At 35.8% G+C, this 20,278-nt stretch overlaps 1 protein-coding gene and 1 long non-coding RNA gene across 2 annotated transcripts in view; both read right to left on the bottom strand.

The window, feature by feature from the left end:
• LOC135126182 (protein Wnt-4-like) overlaps positions 1 to 20,278 on the bottom strand; it is a 42,810-nt gene that overhangs the window by 7,426 nt on the left and 15,106 nt on the right. The gene's annotated exons all lie outside the window — the stretch shown is intronic.
• Positions 5,433 to 6,120, bottom strand: LOC135125989 (uncharacterized). The gene is made up of 2 exons (XR_010279987.1): positions 5,868 to 6,120; positions 5,433 to 5,801 (listed from the first exon to the last, which is right to left on the bottom strand). It is a non-coding gene; the product is annotated as an uncharacterized LOC135125989 (long non-coding RNA).

The raw sequence follows: 20,278 nt of genomic DNA, 5'->3' as shown, positions 1-20,278 counted from the left end.
TTGATTATGCATAACCAGAAATATATACGGCGACCGCAAAAATCAAACCTATGTTTACGAGCGAAAGCTCAATTAAGCTCCGCATACGGTTCAATCACCGATTTGTCCGCTTATCGGACTAGATTAAAACTCTAGGACCAACAACAAACCGATTTGATTCGATTGAGGACAATAATACGGCTCGCCAATGCTCAATAAGCGCAAAAGAAAAACCTTCTTGTCGAGAGTGGCGCAGCAGAGGTTGTTCGTTTCGCGGCGAAGACGAAGACGACTAACAATAAAGAGCCCCCCATGATGCAGGTCCAATTCTATTTCCGAGTAAAAACTCCGCCATTTTAATGGACTGCTATGCACGGAAGATTGGTCATTACAGCTGATTAGTTGTTGAATGCAATTAACATGAATGCAAATACGCATAATGGCGCTATTGTTGTTCAACAACGAGCTAACAATGGCCGTGTTTCAAACCAATAGGGCATGAAGTAACCCTTGAAAATGGTTCGCTATTGGACGCCTCAAGCCAACCCCAGTTTTGTTGGATTAATTAGTTCCCTGTTTCTGCAGTTCAGCGTAATTTGATACGATGTTCTGAGTCCAACGCACCGAACAAGAACAAAAAATTTTTCAGGGGTTGTTTTCGTGCGACTTTTGTTTTTAGACTTTTGAGGTACGACGATAACTGTAGGGTAAAGGTTATCGGAATTTATACATAGTTATAATATAAAAGTGGGCAGATCAGTGCGAGTTAACAATATCGTTGTTCTGCGCTTTTTGTTTCGGTTGTAAACTCCAAAGGCTACCTATAGACGCATTAGCAAGGGCATCAGACGCGTCTGCAGACTTGGGTAAAGATATTGGCTTCTGACTTTGGTCTCAGGTGGGCGATGTTACTAAACTCGTCCCTAGACGATAACCTCATCTGTTTCCGAACGACTCGAACCCTTCTTCGCACACACAAAATACGCAATAGTCGTCATTCAACGCTGGAATGTAACAAGTTGCATTGATTTTATTGCCTCATACGTGAGAAGAATGGTGTTAGTGATATTTACATCTGAACGCAGCTAGAGAACAGTCGTATACACATTGATAACAAGCTTTTTATAGAATATGCAACCACATGACGTTCAAAATTTTAGTTTTACGAAGGTAATATCTGAATTAATAAGTCAAAAAACTGTAGAAAAGTGCAAATTACAACCTTTGCACATGCATTTTGCGCTAATATTTAATCGTCGTGTCAAACAGACGTGTCAGTTTTACGGTTGGCTAAGTAAAGTGTTGGAATTTTTCAGCCAACAGACCTGAAACCTGAGGTTGTCGTTTCTGGAAACTCTGAGAGAAATTAACAAACTTCCGCGAGATCTGCTGTTTAAATTGTTAATTCTATTTTGTTTACACTTGTTCAGAAAACATTAACAGAGTAGCTAGTTTTGAGTTGTAAATTTTCCTTTTTGCTTGTACTATTTGATTCATATAGTAGTAACGATAAGAGTAACAAAATCTGGATTAATTAAAAAAAATTAGGATGATAGCACACCTTTATTTCTTAAATTTATTATCAGGCACAAACAACACTGGATTTCAGGATATATTGCTTAATAAACATTTATTTATTTTTTTCTTAATAAGTTTAAATTTTTGGAAGGAATAAGCAGATAATTTTATTCGATGGTTTGTACAATAGTGCAATTCAAATGGTTGACGTAAACGTAATGACCAATTAGAGCAGAAATTTAATAAATCACCCCATTCCCATTGTAACTACATTAAGCTTAATGATTTAACTGGGTCGAAAAGGTAATCTCAAAGACAAGTAGCAATATTTCACATCATAAATTTTATTTTTAATTTACAATTATTGATATGCGTAATAACAATATGGATGCATATAGGGTTACACAATATAAATTTGAAGTAAGATTTACCTGGCAAAAATCTGAGATAGCGTCCTAGAATTTTTGGTGAAACTATCCTATACATATAACAGGCTTAAAATTTCATATAGGCCAGTGCTGAAGCCTTTGAAAATGGTAAAAAGTGAAAAAAAATTAGAACAGGATGATAACCATTGGAAAAGGAAAAAAATATAACAAAAACAAAAGGAAAAATAATTTACGGGCGATCTGAGGTCGGGAAGTGGAAGAGGGGGAGCTTTTAAGGGTAGAAAACGGTTTATCACGATTTCCGGCAAAACTACAAGTCCTATCGGAAAAAGTTAAATGACGAAGTTATAGATAATAAAAAGATCTACAACTTTTGTATTTACACTTTCTTTACATAACCTCAAAATTTATGCGAAAAATGCAAATAACCGAGTTTTTGGTTTTTTATTTTTATCTCCCACAAAAAAATTTTTTTTTTTTGGTGAAAACTTACCTATTTATGTCCCAAACTCACTGTAATTTTTTTATTCAAAATATTTATTTTTTCGCCTTATTTTGATTTAATATCGAAAAACTACCCTAATTTTCAATCGAAAATTCTCACGTCAAAATATTTGCTTTTTTAAAAAAATCGGTGTGCTTTCTGTTCGCTGAAATCTCTACTTTCTGATGGTGTAAAAAAATTATATATTACTACGGCAAATTTTCACAAGAAATGCAAAAAAACGAAGAAACTCGAATTCAAAAAGTGGTTTCTTAATTATTATGTAAAATTCGCAGCTGTTTATTAAAATTTACACGTTAATTACTCGAATAACGTGAGATTCCATGTTACATTGATAAATTAAAAAGTTGCAAATCGAAATATACTACTATAATTAACAACCAAATAAGTTAATAAACTTAATACTTCATAAGACATCTACAATACTTTGTTAAAGTTGTAGGATAATTTTTAAATAATATGCATAGGTGCCTATTTATCGCTATTTTAAGATAACTTATATACTTGAATGGCCTACGGAAAATTTTAGCCAATCAGAAGAATGAACAACATTGTTTATAAAAATACACGTGCAGGCTGAATTAGTTGAAGAGAATCGTGACAAATTGACTTATTTAAAAGAAACTTTTGGAATCTACAGCCACAAGGATTTTCCTGTAAACAAGCAGAAGAAGATGCTGATGCTGACATAATTAAGATCTCGATAGAAAGTGCCAGAGATACTAATAAAACTGTCATAATTGTGGGTCAAGATATTGATCTTTTGGTCCTTTTGAATCAATTGAAGAAAAACATCGTAAATTCATTGTCTTCTAATAAGTAGGTATATAAAATTCTAGTCTCACAGTGTGTGTAACCAAACTCCCCCGAAACGGCTTGACTGATTTTTATTAAATTTTCTGTCTATATTCGGTAGGTCTGAGAATAGGTCGTAAACCATTTTTATACCCCTAGGTGATAAGGGTGACCCACCCAAAAAAATTTGGGTGGGCCACCCCACAGCCATCTTGCAATGGGGTTGCAAGATGACTGTTGAATATAATCATTGTCGTACGATAAATTTTTATGTATAATTTATAATTTAATTTAATTATAATTTATTTATTTATTTTAATTTAATTTTTTATTTATCTACTAAAATATTCACTAGAAATAATTTATATGGCAAAACAACGTTTGCTGGGTCTGCTAGTTAGACGATAAAAATTTGTCAAATTTGGCCAATATTTTTTATAAAAAACATGCAAACAAAGAAGATATCGCAAAAAATGGATTACAATTAATCAAATATATTTATAAATGTATAAATGACAATATAACCCTGAATCAATTAAGATTTCGAAAATCAATTGGCAAGAATTAAATCATCTTTCATATTGACAAATCTCCCACCAACAGAAGGCGTTTGTTTCATGGATTTTCAATTTTTTGGTTTATCAGTGTAACATTGAATCTTACGTTTTTCGAGTAATTAAAGTGTAAATTTTAATAAATATCTCAAAATTTTACATAATTAAAAAAAATTTTCGAATTCGAGTTTTTTCGTTTTTTTGGATTTCCTGTGAAAATTTGCCATAGTAATGTATACTTTTCTTTACACCATCAGAAACTAGAGATTTCAACTAACAAAAAGCACACGCATTTTTTTCAAAAAGCAAACATTTTGACGTGAGAATTTTCGATTGAAAATTAGGGTGGTTTTTCGATATTAAATCAAAATAAGGGAGAAAAATAAATATTTTGAATAAAAAAAAAAAAATACAGTGAGTTTGGGACGACATAAATAGGTAAGTTTTCAGCAAATTTTGCGAAAAAAAAAAATTTTTTGTGTGAGATAAAAATAAAAATCCAAAAACTCGGTTATTTGCATTTTTCGCATAAATTTTGAGGTTATGCAAAAAAAAGTCTAAATACAAAAGTTGTAGATCTTTTTATTACCTAGAACTTTGCTATTTAACTTTTTTCGATAGGACTTATCGGCACTAATAGTGAATAGTCTAGAAATTTTCATAGACAGATATTAAACAGATCTCATCTCCGAAACTATTGAACCAATTATTTTCAATTTTATATGCATGTTAGGGGAGTATCGTAAATGGTGAAACACTAAGCAAAATTAGGTGTCTATTTTGTAATTTATCGCTCCGGAACGATCTCGTTCCCAAACGATAATCGTTAGAAGCAATCGTAAAATCAGTTTAGCGAGATTGTACAAATTTCCAATTTTATAAACACTATCGTAATCGTAAAGCTTTGAAATCGTTAGCGGAACGATGAATCAAATGTTTTTAGAATCGGTAGTATTTAAATTTGCGTAGCGTCTAGATTACGCTGTTCTCTGTTGTGACATGTGACATTTGTTTTGCTACTGATTGAAGTTTGGACAAATTTGTGAACTTTATAACATGTAAGTAAACAATAATTATAAAAGAAAAACATCAAAATAATCACACTAACACGAAATTCAGTTTACAATACGTTCACGGGAGCAGTGGAAAAACGTAAAAGGGCCCAGCGTATTACCCAAGAGTAACATGAGTTGTATGTGGAGGAGTTAGAAGGTAATGTAGATTTTAGGGCCCAAAAGTTCGTAGCGGACAAGCCAGATCTTTTAGAAAAGATATGGGAAGGGTTGGTAGCAAAACTAAATTCTGTGGGAGGACCACAAAAAAGTGTTCAGCAGTTCAGAGAGGTATGTGTAATTAATGAATCTCCCGAGCACTCTTTTAAAAAATGTGTACTTTACTATAATTTATCGTACAACTATTAGCAATTGTTCTGCTTACATCAACACTTTGGTTATGACAAAGTGAACATCTTGTTTAGTCATGACCAATCAATTATGAGAACTGAGATGTTTAATCTTTATAAATACTGTTACACAATAAACCATAACCTCTGTGTTTTTTAGTACACCAAGAATATAACATGAGCACTCTAATTACAATGTACTGCCTGGTAAGTAAACGTCACTGTGTGTTCCAGAGATTTGTAGATTGGAAATTCAATGTTTGAAAGAGGGCCAGAAATTTAAGACTATGTGAAAGAGGAACTGTTTAATAATTTCATTATGTTGTAAAAAAAATAATAAATACATTATTGAAAATGCTGTATTATTAAATTATTTCTTGCGATATGCCATTCATGTAGTAAATTGTGTTCTTCATATTCAAGTTCTTCATTATTATCGTTCTCCTTGTCATAGACAATATTGATCTCGTCATTTTCGATATTTCTTATGCGTAAGATGTTGTGTGAAATAGCACATGAGTATATAATTTTTCCTGCAACTTCTGGTGAATAATACAGAACTCTGCGGCAGTTGGTAGGTCTTCCTAAAGGTTTCTTCTCGAACGATCAAGGGGTCGTTTACATCTCTTAAGACCCGAGACAAATTTCTCATTCTGTCTCTGCAGTAAAAAAAATATACCTATAATAAGTTATCAACCTAATCCAAACATACATTAATTACTTACATTTACCTTCTCTACCCATATTTGCACCAAAACGTTCCTCTTCATTGTATAAATACTTTTCTAACGTGTTCTGACACTTCTAACGGTGAGCTGAAACCTATCGTTCCGGAACGATGACATTCTAACGATACGATCGCTATGTAACGAGACGATAGATGTTACAAAATCGCTATCAGTCCCAAAATCGTTATGGGAACGATTATCGTAAGTTAACGATGCTCTAGCGAGATCGTTAAGAGTTACAAAATAGACCTCTTAATCATTCCCACCAACAATTTGATGACGTCTTCGCAAAATTTTACTTAGTCTATGTCATATAAATTTTACAAAACCACAATCAGGTACTTGTGGTTTATGAATTAGCCTTGATTTTATTCGTTATTGTCATAATTTTTATTATTCAGTATCTGTCGTAGTAAAGTTGGTTTTTAAATTCATAATACTGTTACGTTTCGCGGGCCAATAAAATTGGCCTGGATTAAACTCAACAATTTATTGGATTTTTATTTATTGAATTTTAACTCCCCTTTCCTGTCGTAATATAGAACACGCATACGCGCCGGAATAGGAATGTCGAGTCTCAGCTACGAGCTTCGTGTCGGTGTCGGTGTCGAGGTCACCGAGACAAAGTCTAAACTGAGTATGAACATCGGCATATAACGCCGCACTATAGAATGAGAGAAAGAAAGAGAGAGAAAGAGAAATAAACTATCAAAACAATATGTACCATGAAACGTCTCATAAAGTGGTGCTGATTGCGTCTCTGAGCACCCCCAGGATGCTCTAAGAAAACACACCTATACCCACAGCCAGAATTCAGAGATATCTAAATCTAGACCACAACGATCCTCAGGATCAGTGTTGCCAGACGTTGCGGAATTCCGCTACCGGTAGCGGAATTTTTCTGAGACCTGAAAACTGGAAAATTCGAGGGTTTTTTGTGCATTTTGGCACTTTATATTGTATTTATACACAATGTTATTTTGAACGGCGGGTGTCTAAACTTCGAAATATTTATCAACAAAATTTACCATAGTAAATATTATTTAAATTTTATAAGATGAGATATTTCTGCACATGTGGTTGATGAACCCCTATTGAGTTTTTATCGTACACATCCAGATTTTTTGGAGAAAAAAAAAATCAAAGTTCAAAGTTGCAACATGTTGCAATTTAACTTTGAAACTGCAAAACCGAACGCTCTGAAATTTTGCAAATATTTTTTTCGTTTATAGCCGTCTAAAACAATGACATCATTTTAGAATTTTGGCGAATTAATGTCCTTTAATTTATATTTACCAAATATAAATTTTGATGGTTCCAAAAGAATTGTTTGCTATTTCAAACTGAATTCTCATCGAATGACTTGGGTTTATGGATTGGATATCGGATGTTTTATATGAAATTTTTAAATTGGAATCAGTAGAAAGTAAAATCATACGTTCCATCCCACATTTTTTTTTCTTGAATTTAAGCTCTTTTTTGCCTTTTTTTCATCTACTTTAAGGTATTGTATTATTTTGAATAAAATAAGTAAATTTTTGGCTTGAAGTTTTTTTAATGCATTTTTTATCATTTCACCCCATTTTTAAGATTATTTTTTAAAAAGTTGTGGATTCCTAAAGATTTTGACCATGATTCCAGCGCATCTATTTTCTAAAAAAAAAAAAATGATGAAGTACCTTATAATAAATTAAAAATCAAAATGTTGTGAAAAGTGCCATCTTACTTACTGTACTAATTTGCCCCTTTTTTTTTTGGTATTATATGTATTCAATTTTATATAATGCATACTCCTCCATTTGTGATTCATTAATCCGTGTCGAGTTTTCACCCTAGATATCCAGATTTTTGAAAAAACAAATCAAAATTTTATACCAAAAGCTTCAAGGAATTATGGCCCGTTGAATTAAAAAAACTATTTTTGAATTCGCAATAAAACGCGATATCGGTCGAACTCGGAGGAATTTTCGACAACTAAAGCCAAAAATGGATTCTACGGTGCAGAATTAAGCCAGTAACTCAATTTCAACTATGTAGGATAATTTTCATTTAGCGCGAAATTTTTCGCCATCCTGAAAATTTCAACATTTTGACCATATCGAACTATTTTGCTTAAATGGGTTCTAATCTTTCTGAAAATCGGTCTCTTCACTAATTTGAACCTCTCAAACAAGAAGTCGGCCTCGAAAAATGTCTCTGCAGACTCTTGAATTTTTTCCAAAGTTTTGAGTGTCAAGAATTTCGGAAAGTGACACCGTCCCATTCATCCGTCTCTCAATACTAGACGAGTTGAGGATTCAGCCTGAAAATTGGCTGCCAGGACTAAAAAGCTTAAAGGAATCCAACGGTGCAGACCGTAAAGCGGAATTTCAGACAGTTTTGGAGTTATCTCCCGTTAAAGTTGAAAAATGTTTTTTGAATTCTTTGTAAAACGCATTGTCACACGAAATCGGCAAAGTTTTCAACAACTAAGCCCAGAAATGGATTCTATGGTCCAGAATTTGAATAGAAACTCGATTTCAGGTATTTAGGATAATTTTCACTTTGCACCTAATTTTTCGCTATCCTGAAAATTTCAGCATTTTGACCATATCAAATTATTTTACTTAAATGGACTCTCATCTTTCTTAAAATTGGTCTCTTCACTAACTAGAGCCTCTGAAACAAGAAGTCGGCCTCTAAAAACGTCTCTGCTGACTCTTGAATTTTTTCCAAATTTTTCGGTGTCAAGAACTTCGGAAAGTGACACCGTCCCATTCATCCGTCTCTCAATACTAGAGGAGTTGAGGATTCAGCCTGAAAATTGGCTGCTAGGACTAAAAAGCTTGAAGGAATCCAACGGTGCAAACCACAAATCCGAACCTTAAACTGTTTTGGAGTTATGGCCCGTTGAATTCAAAAAACTGTTTTTTAATTCGCAATAAAACGCGATATCGCTCGAACTCGGAGGAATTTTCAACAACTAAAGCCAGAAATGGATTCTATGGTGCATAATTAGGTCAAAACTCGATTTCAACTATGTAGGATAATTTTCATTTAGCGCGAAATTTTTCGCCATCCTGAAAATTTCAACATTTTGACTATATCGAACTATTTTGCTTAAAAGGGTTCTAATCTTTCTGAAAATCGGTGTCTTCACTAATTTGAACCTCTCAAATAAGAAGTCGGCCTCGAAAAATGTCTCTGCAAACTTCAATTTTTTCCAAATTTTTGAGTGTCAAGTATTTTGGAAAATGACACCGTCCCATTCATCCGTTTCTTAATACCAGACGAATTGAGAATCCAGCCTAAAAATCGACTGTTTGTAGAAAAAAGCTTCAAGGAATCTAACGGTGTAAAGCACAAATGCGAATCTAAACCGTTTTGGAGTTATGGCCCTTTGAATTTGAAAAACTGTTTTTGAATTCGCAATAAAACGCGATATCGCTCGAACTCGGAGGAATTTTCAACAACTAAAGCCAGAAATGGATTCTATGGTCCATAATTAGGCCAAAAACTCGATTTCAACTATGTAGGATAATTTTCATTTAGCGCGAAATTTTTCGCTATCCTGAAAATTTCAGCATTTTGACCATATCGAACTATTTTGCTTAAATGGGTTCTAATCTTTCTGAAAATCGGTCTCTTCACTAATTTGAACCTCTCAAACAAGAAGTCGGCCTCGAAAAATGTCTCTGCAGACTCTTGAATTTTTTCCAAATTTTTGAGTGTCAAGTATTTTGGAAAATGACACCGTCCCATTCAACCGTTTCTTAATACCAGACGAATTGAGAATCCAGCCTAAAAATTGACTGTTTGTAGAAAAAAGCTTCAAGGAATCCAACGGTGTAAAGCACAAATGCGAATCTTAAACCGTTTTGGAGTTATGGCCCTTTGAATTTGAAAAACTGTTTTTGAATTCGCAATAAAACGCGATATCGCTCGAACTCGGAGGAATTTTCAGCAACTAAAGCCAGAAATGGATTCTATGGTGCAGAATTAAGCCAGCAACTCAATTTCAACTATGTAGAATAATTTTCATTTAGCGCGAAATTTTTCGCCATCCTGAAAATTTCAGCATTTTGACCATATCGAACTATTTTGCTTAAATGGGTTCTAATCTTTCTGAAAATCGGTCTCTTCAATAATTTGAACCTCTCAAACAAGAAGTCGGCTTCGAAAAATGTCTCTGCAGATTCTTGAATTTTTTCCAAAGTTTTGAGTGTCAAGTATTTCGGAAAATGACACCGTCCCATTCATCCGTTTCTTAATACCAGACGAATTGAGAATCCAGTCTAAAAAAAGACTGTTTGTAGAAAAAAGCCTCAAGGAATCCAACGGTGTAAAGTACAAATGCGAATCTTAAACCGTTTTGGAGTTATGGCCCTTTGAATTTGAAACACTGTTTTTGAATTCGCAATAAAACGCGATATCGCTCGAACTCGGAGGAATTTTCAACAACTAAAGCCAGAAATGGATTCTATGGTGCATAATTAGGCCAAAAACTCGATTTCAACTATGTAGGATAATTTTCATTTTGCGCCAAATTTTTCGCATCCTGAAAATTTCAGCATTTTGACCATATGGAACTATTTTACTTAAATGGGCTCTAATCTTTATGAAAATTGGTCTCTTCACTAATTTGAACCTCTCAAACAAGAAGTCGGCCTCGAAAAATGTCTCTGCAGACTCTTGAATTTTTTCCAAAGTTTTGAGTGTCAAGAATTTCGGAAAGTGACACCGTCCCATTCTTCCGTCTCTCAATACTAGACGAGTTGAGGATTCAGCCTGAAAATTGGCTGCTAGGACTAAAAAGCTTGAAAGAATCCAACGGTGCAGATCACAAAGCGGAATTTCAGACAGTTTTGGAGTTATCTCCGGTTAAAGTTGAAAAATGTTTTTTGAATTCTTTGTAAAACGCATTGTCACACGAAATCGGCAAAGTTTTCAACAACTAAGCCCAGAAATGGATTCTATGGTCCAGAATTTGAATAGAAACTCGATTCAGGTATTTAGGATAATTTTCACTTTGCACCTAATTTTTCGCTATCCTGAAAATTTCAAGATTTTGTACATATCAATCTATTTTACTTAAATGGACTCTCATCTTTCTTAAAATTGGTCTCTTCATTAGTTAGAGCCTCTGAAAGAAGAAGTCGGCCTCGAAAAATGTCTCTGTTGACTCTTGAATTTTTTCCAAATTTTTGGATGTTACGAATTTCGGAAAGTGAGACTGTCCCATTCATCCGTCTCTCAATACTGGACGAATTGAGAAGTCAGTCTGAAAATTGACTGCTAGGATTAAAAAGCTTGAAGGAATCCAACGGTCCAGACCGCAAATCGAAATTTTAGACAGTTTTGGAGTTATCTCCGGTTAAAGTTGAAAAATATTTTTTGAATTCTTTGTAAAACGCATTGTCACAAGAAATCGGCAAAGTTTTCAACAACTAAGCCCAGAAATGGATTCTATGGTCCAGAATTTGAATAGAAACTCGATTTCAGGTATTTAGGATAATTTTCACTTTGCACCTAATTTTTCGCTATCTTGAAAATTTCGACATTTTGTACATATCAATCTATTTTACTTAAATGGACTCTCATCTTTCTTAAAATTGGTCTCTTCATTAGTTAGAGCCTCTGAAAGAAGAAGTCGGCCTCGAAAAATGTCTCTGTTGACTCTTGAATTTTTTCCAAATTTTTGGGTGTTACGAATTTCGGAAAGTGACACCGTCGCATTCATCCGTCTCTCAATACTGGACGAATTGAGAATTCAGCCTGAAAATTGACTGCTAGGACTAAAAAGCTTGAAGGAATCCAACGGTGCGAACCACAAATCCGAATCTTAAACCGTTTTGGAGTTATGGCCCGTTGAATTTGAAAAACTGTTTTTGAATTCGCAATAAAACGCGATATCGCTCGAACTCGGAGGAATTTTCAATTTAACTTTGAAATTGTAAAACCGAATGCTTTGAAAACTTAATTATAAACTAATAATTTTGCAGAACAAATTTCCCTTAAATTTGAAATTTGAAAGAAATACATACTCCATGTATTTGGAATTTAGAGTTCGTATTGAGTTTTTTCACTAGACATAGAGATTTTTGGGAAAAAATTCAAAATTGTATTTTACAATTTAACTTTAAAATTGCAAAAGCAAATGTGTTGTATGATTTTTTAAAGAAGCGAAATTTGTCGGACTATGCTTCAAGGGGAGGGAAGTTCTGTCAAAGTACTCTTATACAATTTTTTTACTAGGTTTGTTTTTCTTGTTAAGGTCATCAAAATTCCAAAAACAAAACATATTTTCAAAACGCCAATGTCGCCCGCAAAACTGAAAATAATAATAGTAATAATACCCAAACATCTGTATACAATACCACAGGGCCCCACTTTGTAAATTGGACCCCCATGTCCTCAATCCGACACTGACGTTGAGTTACAATGCGAAATGGGCACGAAATTTTCCCCGATTTTGAAATTTTCATTTTTTAAAAAACCAAAAATCAATTTCAAACAATAAGTCAGTACCGTTACTGCCCAGACGACTTTCACGTTTCTTGAGGAAATTATTAAACTCGGCATTAAAATTTTTAGTCATGCGTAAAAGCAGCCGATTCAAAATATAATTGCTTCTTAATGGTAAATCATGCGTTCGCGAAGGCGATAACTCGCATTATACAAAGTATCACTCGAACAACGAGTGTAAAAAACGCGTAAAATCGTTGTCTGTGTTGTAATTTTCCAGTGGATAAAGCGCGGTCTGTGGATTGTTGTTGTTGAAGACGAGCAAAAAAATGTTGCACGAAAAATTCAGATCGATTTCATCGTGATCGACGTTACAGTGTTGCTTTAGAAACCGGATGTTACAAGCTTTCAAAAAAATTAAATCGCTGTAGAGAATTTTTGCTCTCGTCTGGACCTTACAACAATGAGGCGGTGCGCAAACCACCCATGATGAGCGACTAATGATATAAATAATCCACTTTATTAAGTCAATAAACATGCAGATAATCCTGTCAACGATTTACAGAGTGTAGGCGGACTCCCCGTACACGGTTGTTTGTCACACTTCCGTCGAGCTACCTAGTCATTGTCTCATTCGAATAATGAGCCCAAGAGTTTTGACAAAATGATAAACGTTAGGTGTGGGAGTCGCTGCATTCCTTAAATTCGTAAATTTAAAAGTTGGGAGCCGTTATTTATTAAGCTGAAAGCTCGCGATAGGTTAATAGGAGTCGGAAGATTAGAACAAAGCGCTGTTAGTGGAATGTTATTTCTGTCTTTCGGCTTATTGAAGAGGAGATTAGATACAGCTAGGAGCTGGGAGCTGTTGCACAGAGTATACATACTTTGTATGCGGATATTGAATGTTTCTCGGTACTGGTCTGCAACATTCAGGTTTTAATTAACTGTGAATATTTTATTACCATTGAGTTAATAAGTTATGGCGAATTGTTGAATTTCTAGTTTTAAGCAAATTAATAAGAACAATAATTTCTTATTAAATGTCGATCGTTGCATCCGTTGGTTTATTAATTGCATAAATCATCCCTCTAGCGTTGCGTAATTTCCATTTTTCTGGCAACCCCTCGATTTGCCGCCCCATTAAGCAGAGGAAGCACGCTCCTGACCACAAAATGCACACAGGCCATGAAAGACATCTTTCAATAGCACAAACCGGAATCGATCTGTATTAATATATAGTTGCAGGTCTTAGTGGATAGTGCGGAGGGTAAAAGATTTATGCAGTAGGCAATAAATGCTGGTATTAGCAATCAAATCTAGGCGGCCATCATAAAGTCGAGGGTTCGTGCTCGTAAACATGTGTCCGCTTCCTATATTGACAAATTTCAAATTTCATATGAGGACGCCGGCCCCGACGCAGGACCGGACTCGAAATTACGATCTCGAATATTACGTGGACTCGCAGGTGCCGCTGCCGGGAATCTGAACGCCGAGGCGAAAATCCACGACGACCGAGTCCCGTTATAAATTTCCTGTTTTTGCAGTTTTCCCGCTTTATTTTCTCCGGAAAATTTTAATCAAGGACGAAAAGAGGCTAGTTCTGCACTGTCGAGAAACTAGCGTTCCCTTATCTTGACGAAAACATATTTGAATGGTTAAGATTCTGGAATATATGAAGAAACAAACATAAAAAATGCGATGTTATGGGGTTTAATACATCTATACGGAAATTTTATATCTTTGACTTCTTTATCGGTGGAGTAATCTCGGAATTATTTAATACCAAATGAGGGGTGCGCTCTGTATCGGGGGTATTATTGGTACGATAATCGGATCGGATTAGGGTGTCTAATATAATTAAAAATATATCGGGTTTTATCCCCCAAGAGTCGGTCAGTTATTAAAATTGATATCGTTGTAAATACGGTTTCAGCTGCTTTAGCACGAAGGGGCTGCAATTTTTCTTATGCGAGAGGAAGGGAAGAGCGAGGGGCGCGACAGCGAGAACAGTTCTCATTGGTTTAAAAAAAATCGTCGACGTTGTCATAAATTGTGGCAGCAAATGGTCATTAAAAAATGCAAAAATGACGATTCGCTGTAAAGACTGCAATTTTCGCAATTCTCGCGCTGAGCGAAGGCACGCGAATGACAAACGATCGCGCCTCAAGCGGACATAAATCAGGTCTACTGTGCGGCTAATGGTGTCCCCACACATGTGCCTTTAATAAAGCGGGCTAATACGCGTCCAAATAAAAATTTGTACCGATATAACTAGAATAAAATGACTTTCCAGTCGAGTGAGAAGCCTCGGAAGTATGCTTTGAGATAAAAATAGCGTTTCGGACAAGTAATTAGCCAGTGATCGACGGTTTTAGCACTCGAGGGCTAAAACCGTACGTGCGTGTCGCGTTTTGTGGAATAATAGCCGTGGTGAAAGTGTCTGTCTATGATCAGACGTCAAGTACCGATTGGCATGCATCAATTTGACAGATAAAACTTTACTGGTTTACATAGTTGCTTGTTGCTCTTTAGAGTAAAATAAATCTCGATTTTACGACCTATAAAATATTATTTATAAATTTACTTTAATCGGAATAGTACCTTTGACATCACAGATGGAACCGGGAACATGTGCAAGATGTCAACATCGACGGTCCCCCAATAACCCAAGAATGAATTCGTGAGAATTTTCTGGTTTTATAATGTTTATAACATTTTTAACTCTTCGCTGTTTACATTTCTTATTTTAAGGTGTGATTGACGAGTGAGATTTTTAATTTGTTTATCTTTGAATTACGGGCAACATGCGCTACGTTTTTAGATTACACAGAATACACAATTACCGCTTGTTTATAAATTATTCATCAAGCTATGATACCTTAGAGGTTTGCGAAAATAAACCTACATCACCACCTTATCGACTAGACAATGGCCGATGTGAGTTTAGGCGAGATTTTCGAATAGGGGCTTGCGTTTCGTTACAATAGCAAAAATAAACACGGTTTTAGTGGTTTCGACGTTCTTGAAGCACGAGGTCAAATTCTGAAAACTCCAATTTTCTGTTATTGTAAAATTTCAACTAGGTCTTAAAAAATTTATACTTACATGTTGAATTTAAAAGGTAGGATTTGTTCATTTTTCGATTCACACAAATACAGACAATAAAAAAGTCGATGACGTCATTCCACAAATTTTTAATTTTATGTTGTAAAATGCTGCCTGACGTGCATGCCGTATTTGTTGTCTTTAGAGTCGAAGGAAATATTTTTTCAGCTTGTTTTTATGACCGGTGTTTAAAAAGTCGCCTTTAAGGTTGGCTATGCATCGTTGGATATGTTTTTGTCTAGTGGTACCATATGAATCTAACATATTGGTTTAATTTCGAAAAATAGAAATCACAAATGAAAACTGTCCAGCTGCGAATTTTTATAAGTAAATTGGAAACAAAAATCGGATTAGAAACAAAGAAGATAAACATTGTTAAAAAAAATGAATCTCCGCTTTCGGTAGTGTATGCTGATGGTAGGTAATGAAAATGTCGGGTTTGCAAATGGCCGATGACCATGACCTATGTTTGCCAGTTGTGTGCATACATGATGAGAAAATGGTCGTAAAATGAAAATTGCATCTCTAATTACTTCTTAAAACATTGTAAATCGATTTTATGGCCGTTTCAATAAAAAGGAGAATAGTTACAAGCGAGGTGGCTTAATTGTTAACGTCCGTTTATGACATAACTATATGGGTTCGCTAATGGAATTTGTTTTGACGGCAGTATATTTCTTATCCGGCTACCATAAAATTTTATTGACACACTTACCCAATAACCGAAAAAGGTGCGGTGAGTAAATTTGTAAAGTAACTGGTGTATAGATTTTGTTTGCACAACCAACGCCGACTGCTTTTTTTTCTATAGTTTGTTTTTGTTTTGACTAGTAGCCGGTCTCGTTGTCCGTCAGTGAATGCAAAATAACCGATTCAATTAAATTTTAATTAGTACCGTCTAAACGACTTACAAGCAAGAAATTAAACCTCGTACTTTAATAAGTCAGTGTGCAGCAAAACGTAGTGATTAAGTCGTTTCCTATTAAAACGGCGTTTTTATATAATACGGGGGAATCGAGTGAAAAAAACCCGTTCGCAACAAATGAGTTTGTTAATTATCGTCGGGTTTTGTGTTAAAGAGAGCCGACTATAATTATTTCGAAAAAATCTCATTAACATTATTACTTTGGAAAGGCATAATAAAACTTCTCATGTAACGATTCATCAGATGTTTTTAATTTAACAACCACGTCATACTTCTTGCTTATCTTGGCCACGATCATGTCACTATTAATCTTTAGCTTACGCGAAATCATTTTACAGATTTTTTTCCTTGGGGTTAGTAACACGCGTCGTAAACTTTACGCACGCAGGGAAGTTTTTATGGTTAATTAGGTTTTTGTTTTGAGAGAGAATGGTACTAAATGTATAATGATGTACTTCTTCTGATAAGTTTTATGTTTGAAAAATACTTAAACAAACGCATAAGAAAACTATAAAATTTATTACTTCCAGCAGTTGACTCGAACCTGAAGTCTTCTCTGTATAAACACACTAAATACTTAGCAAGTCTCGGAATAGTAAAAATGCGCTTTGTACTTTCAACGAAAACGTGTGTGCATCAAAGCATCTCACACCCAATGGTACTCTTTCACCAACCACGTGACGTAACGTAACCTTCTCTTCCGTACTGTCACACGTCACACAAGTAAGGCATGGTATAACCAGAAGATCGATCTTGAAGCACACACGAAAATATTGCTTTCCAAATTTACGAAATGATGGCCTTTCTGGATGCTCCACGACGACCGAAGCCGGAATGATTTACTACAACCACAAGTCTGGCGGCACAATGTGGAAATCCCCAATTTACCGAGCAAACTGATAAGAATTTCACACAAAAATGCGGATACGAGACACGATTATCTTGGAACAATATTTGAGCAAACACTTCCCTATCCCCCACTCGGACGTCTTTTATTTATTGAATCGCTGCATCGACATCGTTGAATTTATTTTTCCACCGTGGTGGGGACTCGTCTTAATCAAAATAAACTCCCGCGAGCTGGCATCTCGGTATCTCGGTTCAGTGACAGTTATTTTTGGCTTTTCACGTTCAAGGTCGCCGTGGAAAACCTCCGGTATTTGGGAGCTAGAGAAGTGACGAAAAAAAGATGAATCGGAGTCATTTGTAGACGGTTGGAAAGCTCTAAAGGTTTTAAATTTTTTAGAAGTTATTTTTCACAATCCAACCACTGTAAAATCTTACTTTCTTCGGGTTCAAAAATGTTCAACAATCGTGTCTGTTCACGCTGTGCTGGTTTTGGGAGTTTAACTCAATAATCGAGGAAATAATCCTAACCTAAGTCTCCATAAGTAATAATTTATTCATCACTTTACAATTCAAAGTTGATGAAAGTCGCTTTCAGTATTATAAATGCATAATCGTTTTTTTTAAATCCCATCACATTCAACCCATCCAATCCATCACGCCTCACGTCGTGCGTCATGTCCACGCCAAGACAAATAGCCCCCGTCATCTACTGCCAACACTTTCCGGAAGACCGTCAAACCACCAACAACCTTCCAGCGAGCCTTCCCGGTGGTCTCTTATCGTGCCTGTTCACAACCCACCTCCTCTTGATTTACAGTTTCACCACCGACCATCACTACTAGAATACCAGAAACCCGATCATCCCATCAATCCGTCCAAGAACCAAGGCAGAAAAAAAATCTCCTCCGAATTAACCCCGCGGCGAACGCCCTCATGTTTGCGTAATGTAGGGCTGCCATAATTCTCTATTTGTCTTGAAGCCGGCCGGTCGGGGACGTGTGTATCTGGTTTACCGCGAGTTACTGCCCCTAATGCAATGTAACTAACCCTCACCCTTGTCGCTTCGAATAAAATTACTAGCAAATTCAGGGCTCCCCCGGTGTGTATGAGCCGGGCCAATTAAATTATTAACATCGGCGGCCACAACGGCTCACCGGGGGTTTTCCAGCGCGACCTTGAACGTGAAAAGCCCATGCGGTATATTTTTTAATAACAAGGTCCGGAAACTTGCGGTCCACAATCACTGATGCGGGTGTACGGACCCAATTGGCACTTCATCCAATAATTGAAATATTTTTTTATGTTTACTTGATGGAGGTTCTCGCGGTTTCTCGATACAAAGCCGGTTAAATTTCTCGGTTTATGTTGGTCGTTGGTGTAAATCGCTGAAAATGTGCATTTTACGGTCCCGTTTAGCTCGCCATCACGGAAGCCCCATTAATGAAATCCGCTTTCGTACCGTTAGCAATAGATAAAATATTTAGTATCGTTGTATAAAATTAATGGGGTTCATTACGTCCACGCGAAACGACGAATTTATGGCGAAATCGCATCCATCAGGCATCCATCAAACAAAGAAGAACGCTTCTGCTTATGACCGGAGTCGTGTGTATTACGGCATAAAGCACGCTGCATTTTCACCGTCTAATGGCACATAAGACGAGCTATTAAGTTTGAATCAGCTCTTCTCCCTTAATATGTTGCAATAAAAGTGTTTATGCCGCGCAGAGTATTGCGTAAAAATCGCCCTCGCCCCCTTTATCGTCCAATAAAAAGTTGCACGATATTGCATTCCGTCAGAAAGTGCAACTCGCAACGCAGCTGCTGCATATTCCGAATGTGAAGAGGTCGGAGTTTCCTTTTTAATTGGAGATTGGCCAGGGGCCATGAGAGAAAAACGAGCGTTATTATAAAATTCTCTAATTATAAATGTGATTCGTAAACATGGAGGGTATTGTGGTTTGGCCTTTGTGCGGCGAGTCGGGGGTATTATTTTCCGAAGGGTCACCGTCAATCAAATTTCTTATAATGAAAATTATGAAGGATGGTATTCAATGGTGGCTTTTTTGTTTGTCGGAGAGCAGGATGTGTCAGTATTATTCGACTGCTTAATAACTCTTCGGGGCTTGCATTTTTAACCTATTTTTATGAGACAACAAGCGAAGAACAACACAATGGAGGTTGTGTTTGCTCGCTTTCAAAACTAACATGTCACTGATTCGGTTTCGTAAAGGTTCCTGCCGGTATTTGCTCGACGTCGTGATAACATCTCGCACAAGCGGCGTTAAAAAAATTAATCGGGAAATCGTTCTTGTACGAAATAAAAATCAACGCTTTCAAAACCTAGACACTACTGAAATCCTGAAAGCTACAATAAATCGCGCTACTGAATTGTTTACAGAAGCGTGGTGGCAGGAGCAGGCGTTGAGTGAAATGAACGCCCAGACTATCTGAAATTATCACATTTTCTGCTGGGTTATATTACAATTTGACGTTTTAAATGGGGAATTTATCATTCGTTTAACTGAGTGGTGACAGATTAGCTTGAGGGGTGCTATTTTTGTAGGTGTTGCGTAAGGTGAGCTCAAAACAGACGAACATGGTCCAACATTTAAGAATTCGTCTCGAAATAAAAACGAACGGCTGAACATGGGCAAGTCCAGTAGTTGCGAAAGAGTTAAGGCGCTCCTGAGAAAACCAAGGTCTGGTTTGACAGTCAATATGGGTTTATTACCATTTTTGCAAGGCCGAGATGTTTATAGAGTGGACCTAAAGTACGCGTTTGCGGTTCAAATTCAATTAATGCAAGCTACAAATTAGGTGTACGCGCGAGATCTTTTATTTTTAAAAATTCCCTACGGGTTTCGAGTTGTACGCATCGACTGTCGTCTCGATAAATTAACGTAAACACGAAAATAAATTCATATGACTAAAAAATTTCTTGAGTAGTATATTTTTGTACAGTTTTAGATGATCCTTTTTATTATTTTACTTTGGCGCAATAGTTTATTTTTCAACATGGAATCAAGTGGCCGAACGTAATTTTATTACTTAAACATTTATCACAAACATCCTGATGAATAGT

The sequence above is a fragment of the Zophobas morio genome, unplaced genomic scaffold (assembly GCF_036711695.1).
Source record: "Zophobas morio isolate AGI-343-1 ecotype UQ-CSIRO unplaced genomic scaffold, CSIRO_AGI_Zmor_V1 ptg000010l, whole genome shotgun sequence".
NCBI classification, from domain to species: Eukaryota; Metazoa; Arthropoda; class Insecta; order Coleoptera; family Tenebrionidae; genus Zophobas; species Zophobas morio.
The sequence above is the reverse complement of the archived record's forward strand: the minus strand, read 5'-3'. Positions and strand labels throughout refer to the sequence as shown.